The sequence below is a fragment of the Adiantum capillus-veneris genome, chromosome 7, assembly GCF_014529385.1.
Source record: "Adiantum capillus-veneris isolate H3 chromosome 7, ASM1452938v2, whole genome shotgun sequence".
NCBI classification, from domain to species: domain Eukaryota; kingdom Viridiplantae; phylum Streptophyta; class Polypodiopsida; order Polypodiales; family Pteridaceae; genus Adiantum; species Adiantum capillus-veneris.
In genome coordinates, this window is record NC_140937.1 from 129,661,430 (window position 1) to 129,669,006 (window position 7,577).

General features: G+C 40.9%; 1 pseudogene; it reads left to right on the forward strand.

Annotated features, from left to right (window-relative positions):
- Positions 1 to 6,528: 6,528 nt before the first annotated feature.
- Positions 6,529 to 7,241, forward strand: LOC147454616 (small heat shock protein, chloroplastic-like; annotated as a pseudogene).
- The last annotated feature ends 336 nt before the right edge of the window (positions 7,242 to 7,577 follow it).

Here is a 7,577-nt window from a genome sequence, read left to right on the forward strand (position 1 = left end):
AAGGTCCTTGGCTAGCTTGCACGTCCTCTTGATCTACACTCACTTCTTCTATGTTGAAGATGACCCACCTGTCATACCCTTCTGTCTCTTAGGAAGAAGTCTTGCCCGTTTGCATCTCTTTCCATATCCTGCAAAATGGACCCATATGTCTTTAGGCGGTGCTCCACATTCTTTCACACTAGGGCTAGTGCCGAATAAATGTTCCTTGATGCGAGCTGTGTCGCCGTGCCACTTATGCCCACAATGTTTGCATTCCACAAACAAAATTGTTTTGCCTTTCTCTATTTCGTCCACATATGTCCATTCTTTTCCTCGCACCATGCTTTTTGACTTCAACAAAATATATCCTATAGTCTCAATAGATATACTATGATTATAATTTTTTACCATAATCGCGCAATGAGAAAGATAAAAGGTTATATATATTATTTGCTAAATTAAAATGATGAATGAATAGTGTTAATATATTATTTTACGGAAAATCGCCAATGGATATGACATTCCTGGCTACTAGGAGGTAAAGAGCGTTTGCTCAAGACAACCTAGATGAGCAATGGAGTCATCTCACATTCCACTATCTATGTCTCTTGGAGGTAGGAGCTACTGCTCAAACACAACCAATCGACCCTAAAATAAATGAGGTCTCTAATTTCTATATCAACATACAGGTAAGAGCATGAGCTCGATAACATCCATGTGACTCCTAAGTACCGTGCATGACTAATAATCACTAGGAGGTAAGAGCTTTCGCTCTATCACAACCTAGTGAATTCTATAGGTGATCCACCATATTCACTTAGAGGTAAGAGCATAAGCTCGATAACAACCAAGTGAATCCTACTTCATATCTTAAACCTCACTTGGAAGTCAGAGAATCATCTCATAACAACGAAGAGGCACTAAGTGGACCTAGTCTATGTCTATATGGAGGTAAGAACATTTGTTTATGACAACCAAAAGACCCTACATGTATGTGTATATCTTATCCATACTTAGACTCTAGGAGCCTTGCTCAAACAACCAAGTATAGAAGTATTACAATTTAAATAACCTTTGTTAACCTTTTAATTGCTCTATTCTAAAACAAATAGAGCTAAGAGTATAGCCTCTATTATACATTCATACTAAGACACTTTAGGTAAAAAGAGCCTCTAATGCTTAGGATTATTTATTTATATATTCTAAAACAAACAGAGCTAAGAGTATAGCCTCTAATGTTTAGAGTTATACATTTGCACCACTAAGACACTATAGCTAAAAAGATAGCCTCTAGTGCTTAGCATTATTTATTTATACTAAAACAATAGAACTAAAGAATAACTTCTATTGTTTAAAATTATAGATGATTCAAATCTATCCATTTGTTTTATTTTTACTGTTTTAACAATAAAAATAATCTATTTTCTTAATTTTTTTTAAAAAAAAAGGTTGACAACTCAACCTTTCTATGTCGGGGGTAACCTGACACTTTGGTGAAGGGAATTGTGCCTAGAACACATAAATCTAGGCTTTTCATACTTTGTCGGAATCAATCGATACTGTTTCGGTCAATACATATCGATCGATATTGTTTCGATCGACATTCTATCAATCGATATGTAAGCAATAAAATGGTATTTTGAATAAAGCTGATGTACGGACGATAAATCTTTGAAACATATTAATCGATCATTATTCACGAATAAAATGAATGTCGAATAACGAATCATGCAACCTTGCACGTAACTATGAAATGTGAACAAAGATTGTGACCTGAGATGAATACCAATGCATTGATTGGATCTCGTTCTGCACATTGAAGGAGTAATTCTTTACAAAATCCAATATAGACACCACTACATCGTCAAGAAAATTGGCCAAACACTCCTTGAACTTTTGAGCTACAAGTAGTTGTGTTTGATGAGCTTCCCTAGTTTCCCTTGGAGCACAAAAATGAAACTCATTGGCCTGAGCTGGTGAACCATGGGGTCTTTTCAACATTTATCTAGAGCTTCTTCATCCTTTTCTTGTGTAGGAACCTTGTCAAAAATCTTGACAGTCATTCTAGAGATACCATCACTCTCTTTGACTGGACACAACAAGAGCCTTTCAATCCCGCAATCAGTGCATGTTCCTAAAAGACATTTGCTACTGTGAAAAGCACTATCAGTTGGATTTGGACACAATGCAGACTCCCATAGTTCTGTCAAGGATGAAAAAGTGGTTTTTGATGCTGTGCATTGCACTATTCCACCACTCGGATTGCACACAAGACAATTGCAAAAGCATGACGTTCCATGTAGCCCATAACTTCTATGATACATCTGATTTAAGCCTTCCTTCAAGTAAACAAGCTGAAGATGGTATTCACAACAGCAGGTGTTGCGGTCCTTCAACTTGCGTATGAAGTTTGGCTTCAGACCTTCAAAGCTTTCTAAGGGACATCCTAATGTTAGGATGAGCCTCCTGGAACCGCATGTAAAAATCCCTCTGCCGTACAAAAGACATTTAAAAATACTATAAAGTACTGAAATCTTGTTGCAACACTTACATACTACCACCTTGGGGTGTATTTTTGCAAAAGTAGGTATGACTTCATCTTTTGTCCACAAGAAAATTAGGTATGTCATTTCTCCATCTTTTCAACCAAAGTTAGGTGGGGTTGGTTGAGCAGTGGGATTTGGTGTCCACTAGTGAAGCACTTCAGTACACTTGGAGAACACCCTGAAGCACATTGAGGCACTTTTAAGCACTTTGCAACACTTTAAAGCACTTTGGGACACTTGAAAGTACTGTGAAGCATTTTGTGGCACTTTCAAGCACCATGTGGTACTTTCAAGCAACATGTCATGCACTTTGAAGCACTTTGCAGCACTGTAAAGCACTTTGGGGAACTTGAAAGCACTCTGAAGCACTTCAATGCACTTCAAGAGCACTCCGAGGCACTTGATAGCACTCTGAAGCACTTTACAAGCACTTTGGTGCACTTTGAACTACTTTGGCGCACTTTGGAAGCACTCAAAACTACTTGGTGGCACTTCAAAGCACTCTGAGGAACACTGTGGAACTTTCAAGCACTATGAAGCACTTTCTGGTAGTTTCAAGCACTATAAAGCACTTTTAAAGCACTACGAAGCACTTTGGGACACTTTGGTGCACTAAATAGAACTGTGTAGCACTTTGAAGCACACTTAAGCACTATAAAGCACTTTTTGACGCTTTCAAGCACTTTGAAGCACTCTGCAACACTTTAAAGCACTTTTGGGCACTTGAAAGCACTTTGAAGTGCACTTTAAGGGCTCTTTGAAAGCACTTCAGTGCTATTTAAGAGCATTTTGAGGCACTTTATGGCACTCTGCAACACTCCAAAGCAGTTTAGAGTTTAGAAAGCACTCTGAAGCACTCTAAAGTACTTTGTGGTACTTTTAAGCACCATGAAGCACTTTAGTGCACTTTGGAAGTGCTCTAAAATACTTTGAACACTTTTTGGTGCTTTCATGCACACAAAGATGCACTTTTCTGGCGCTTTCAAGCATTTGCAGGCTCTAAGTGATGCATTTTGAAGCACTATGAGACACTTATAAAGCATTTCAAAGCTTTTGCAAAGCACTCAAAATTACTAAGTAAAGCATTGTGACACAATTTAAAGATGTTCTGGTTGATATATCTGAGGTAAATTGAGGAGATGCATCAGATGCACCACATGTGCCCTCCTGCCGATTCTCTTTCAAACGACATCTTTCTTGTTTGGGGGAGATGCGAGTTTCCATTGACCAGAATTGAAACACGATTTCTCCAATTTCAATTGTTAAGGTATTGGTCCTATGCTGTTGACATTGACACGTGTCTACGGGAAGTGACCCCTCCTCCATTTGCAGTCAAAAACTGGCTCCTATGACATTTCTTCGATGAAGTCCTAATGCCTTCACAACATCATTATTGCTCATTACATTGTTATCCCCATTGACTCCATTGAGGCATGCCATGACAATAGCCCGCTTCAAAAATAGCTCATTGTTTGAACGAGGAGTCTTCACCTCAGACAATGTATGACAAATGTTAGAGAAAATCAGCCTCCCAACTGTCTCTGATGTGGATTGCAACACTGAGCATGTTGGATGACTAAGAAGTTGTTGTAGAATGCTCCATTGAAGACCCTCAGAAAGCCCGTTTGTTTGACTATGCCAACACTTAGCAACTGCCCTATAGATTTTCTTTGCCTCCTGCTCATCAATGTCACCATCCTCTCACACTCGTGCCATCCTTTTTGCATGTTTATTTGTTCCCTCTTCTTTGCAGCCCAGTAGTTTTGTAGACTACCCTTGGGATATGTTGTGTAGCAAATAATGGAGGAAGGTAAAGGGGGTTTGTACTCCCATTGTGAGTATTATGTGATTCCATGTGGAACGTGCAAGGGTGCTATTGACATGACAATGCCATAGTACTCATAGAGAGAGAGAGAGAGAGAGAGAGAGAGAGAGAGAGAGAGAGAGAGAGAGAGAGAGAGAGAGAGGTTTTGTCGAAGCTGAATATGGATGGCAATGAGGAGCTGGTTGATATGGCTTTGTGATGCACACACAAGCACCTGCAGTGGCTATGGAGGACACACACACACACACACACACACACACACACACACACACACAGAGAGAGAGAGAGAGAGAGAGAGAGAGAGAGAGAGAGAGAGAGAGAGAGAGAGAGAGAGAGAGAGAGAGAGAAATGAAATGTTATATTAACGTCTTCAAAAGGCCACAATGACCTATGAGACCCGAAAGTTACAAAGTGGTGGATCTGATACAAAGTCAGAGTAACAAAATAACTTAACAACAGTACAAAACAAAGATATATATATATATATATATATATATATATATATATATATAGAGAGAGAGAGAGAGAGAGCACTGAGCCCGCAATCTTGCAAACGCTGCAGGAGCCCGACAGCAGAGGCTACAAAGAGAGAGAGGGGGAGAGAGAGAGAGATGGGCACAAGAGGCGGAGGGACCCATTGAGGCAGCGCTGCGTAGAGCCCAGAGGGCTGGCAACAAGAGGGAATTTAAATGCGCATGCAATTTGCTACTTTAAGCTTTAGTATTAAAGTGAAATGGAATTTCCAGCCCTCCTAAATTCCAACCTCTCATCCAAAAAGATTTTATCTTTCCTTTATATGAAATAAAAATGAAAAACCCACCACCCATTTCATCTCCTCCCAAAGAAGTGTCCACCACCTAAACATACTATCACCCAGTTAGCCTACAATGGCGATGGGACATTCAAGGTAGAAAGCACTTGAGACCGCTGCCCTTCTCTCTCTACAACTCTTGTCCATGACACATGTGCCGTTTGATTTAAACTTGAAGCTCGAAACCGATGCAAGCCTTTAGGTTGAAACTTGAAGCTCGAAACAGATGCAATGCGCAAGGTGACGGCCCTAATTCTCTGCTCTAACATGTTGCCTGACGATACCCAAGAGGGCATCAAACATTGGCTATTGGTAGCAATAACTCTCTCTCTCTCTCTCTCTCTCTCTCTCTCTCTCTCTCTCTCTCTCTCTCTCTCTCGGCGTGTGTCGACGATCAAGTGTCAAAGGAACTCTCCTCTCTCCTTCTGTCTCTCTCTCTCTCTCTCTCTCTCTCTCTCTTCGCGTGTCAGCAATCAAGTGTCAAAGGAACTCTCTCTCTCTCTCTCTCTCTCTCTCTCTCTCTCTCTCTCTCTCTCTCTCTCTCTCTCTCTCTCTCTCTCTCTCTCTCTCCCCCCCCGATCTCAGCATAGATTCTTTCCAAACTATGGTGTTGTAAAATAGAGAATGAGTGTAAATGGCTTTGGCAAAGCATTAATCTGTAAATTCAGGGCCTTTGTAGACTACAAGATCCTCCTAAAGCGAGAATAGCTCAACGGATTATTGGTTATCTGAACCTCATTATATGTAGGCAGCAAGTTTGTGCGGCATGGATGACTGGGAAAACTAATAATTTGAGCAACAAATAGAGAGACCCTCTTTTGAAATGGGGGTGGAAGCTGCAGAAGGACCAATTCTATGACATAGTGCATGCATGAAATTGTAGGCATGTTTGAGCCAACCAAGGCTTGTTCGGATGGCTTACTGATGGTGTCAAAGGCCCCAAAACTATACACTCTAACTCCTCAAGACAGTCAATGCATGTTCTTTATTGCACATGTGAATGTGCTCACACAATTCACAAGCCTCTCTCTCTCTCTCTATATACACACACACACACACACACACACACACACACACACACACACTTGCCTGCATTGGCAATCGATTATGATGAGGAACCTCTCTTTCAGATAGATCTTGAAGGTCTCTTCGAATAGTTTCCTAAGACGTTAAAATTTTCTTCTCCTCCTCCTCCCCCCCCCCCCCCCCCCCCTCCCCCCCCCCCCCCTCTCTCTCTCTCTCTCTCTCTCTCTCTCTCTCTCTCTCTCTCTCTCTCTCTCTCTCTCTCTCAATGTTTCCCCATTGTCCTGCCATCATACACATGATGTTCTCTCCATCCCCACTGAATTGTTCTCCCAAACTCCCAACTCGTCTCTTCATCGCGTTTTCTCTCTTTTAAGATGGCTGCTCGCATGGTTGTACCCAAGGTCACTTTTGAGCTACCATTAAAGATTTTTTTTGCCTTTGGCAATGAGTAGGTGGTCACATATTTTTCCTCTGGCAAAGGCCCAAGATGACTCGACCATTATGGAGGTTGGCCATGCTACATCGATCTCTAGCAAGGGTTAGCTTGAAATGAGGCTTGAAAGAGCAATAGCTAAGCATCAACAAAGTGGCAAGGAGAGAGCATTTTCCAACTAGGGATGGAAAACGAGCTTTGTTCCAAGTCTCTTCTTTCCCTTGTTCAACTTCCCTGCCTCTTTCATGCGCCACGCATCCCTCATGGAGATGATGGACATGGTGGACCTCTTCTTCTCAGTGCTTGATGTGCCCACTTCATCAACTAGTGTGAAAGTCGCATCCCATGGGGTGTGATGGAGGATGACAAGTGCTTTAAATTTAGAATGGACCTAATTGACATGAGCAAGCAAGATGTGAATATAATTGTGGAAGATGGTGAGCTTGTGGTGAGAGTCAAGTATGAAGCCAAGAAGGATGAGGAGGAGTGCACCACATCAGGATTAAGTTGCCAGAAAACATTGATGTTAATGGAATCAAGGTGGAAAGCAAGGACAATTTCTTGAAAATTCAAGCTTCAAAAGTAAAGAGTGCCAAGGAGAAACATGTACAAATTAAGTGAGATAGTTTGTGTGGTAGGCTCAAGAGACCTTATTGGATAGTGGCAATCAAAATCACAGCAGAGGAGTAGGTATCTTGTATGTGTTGGGGAATGTGTGAGGTTAGAAGTTTAGAGTTGTTAACTTGTAAATCTAATGTAAGGTTTCAAATTATAAATCTCTCTTTCTCTCTCTCCACATGATTGAGCTTGGCAAAAATGTCTATGGTCTTTTAACTTTATACCTTTCAATCCTCTAAGATTTTGGGAAGTGTGATTAGTCACCTAGTGCCATGATTGCATGTATTCAATGACATATGTCCACTTAATCAATTTATTGTTGGTCATTTTGAAATAAAA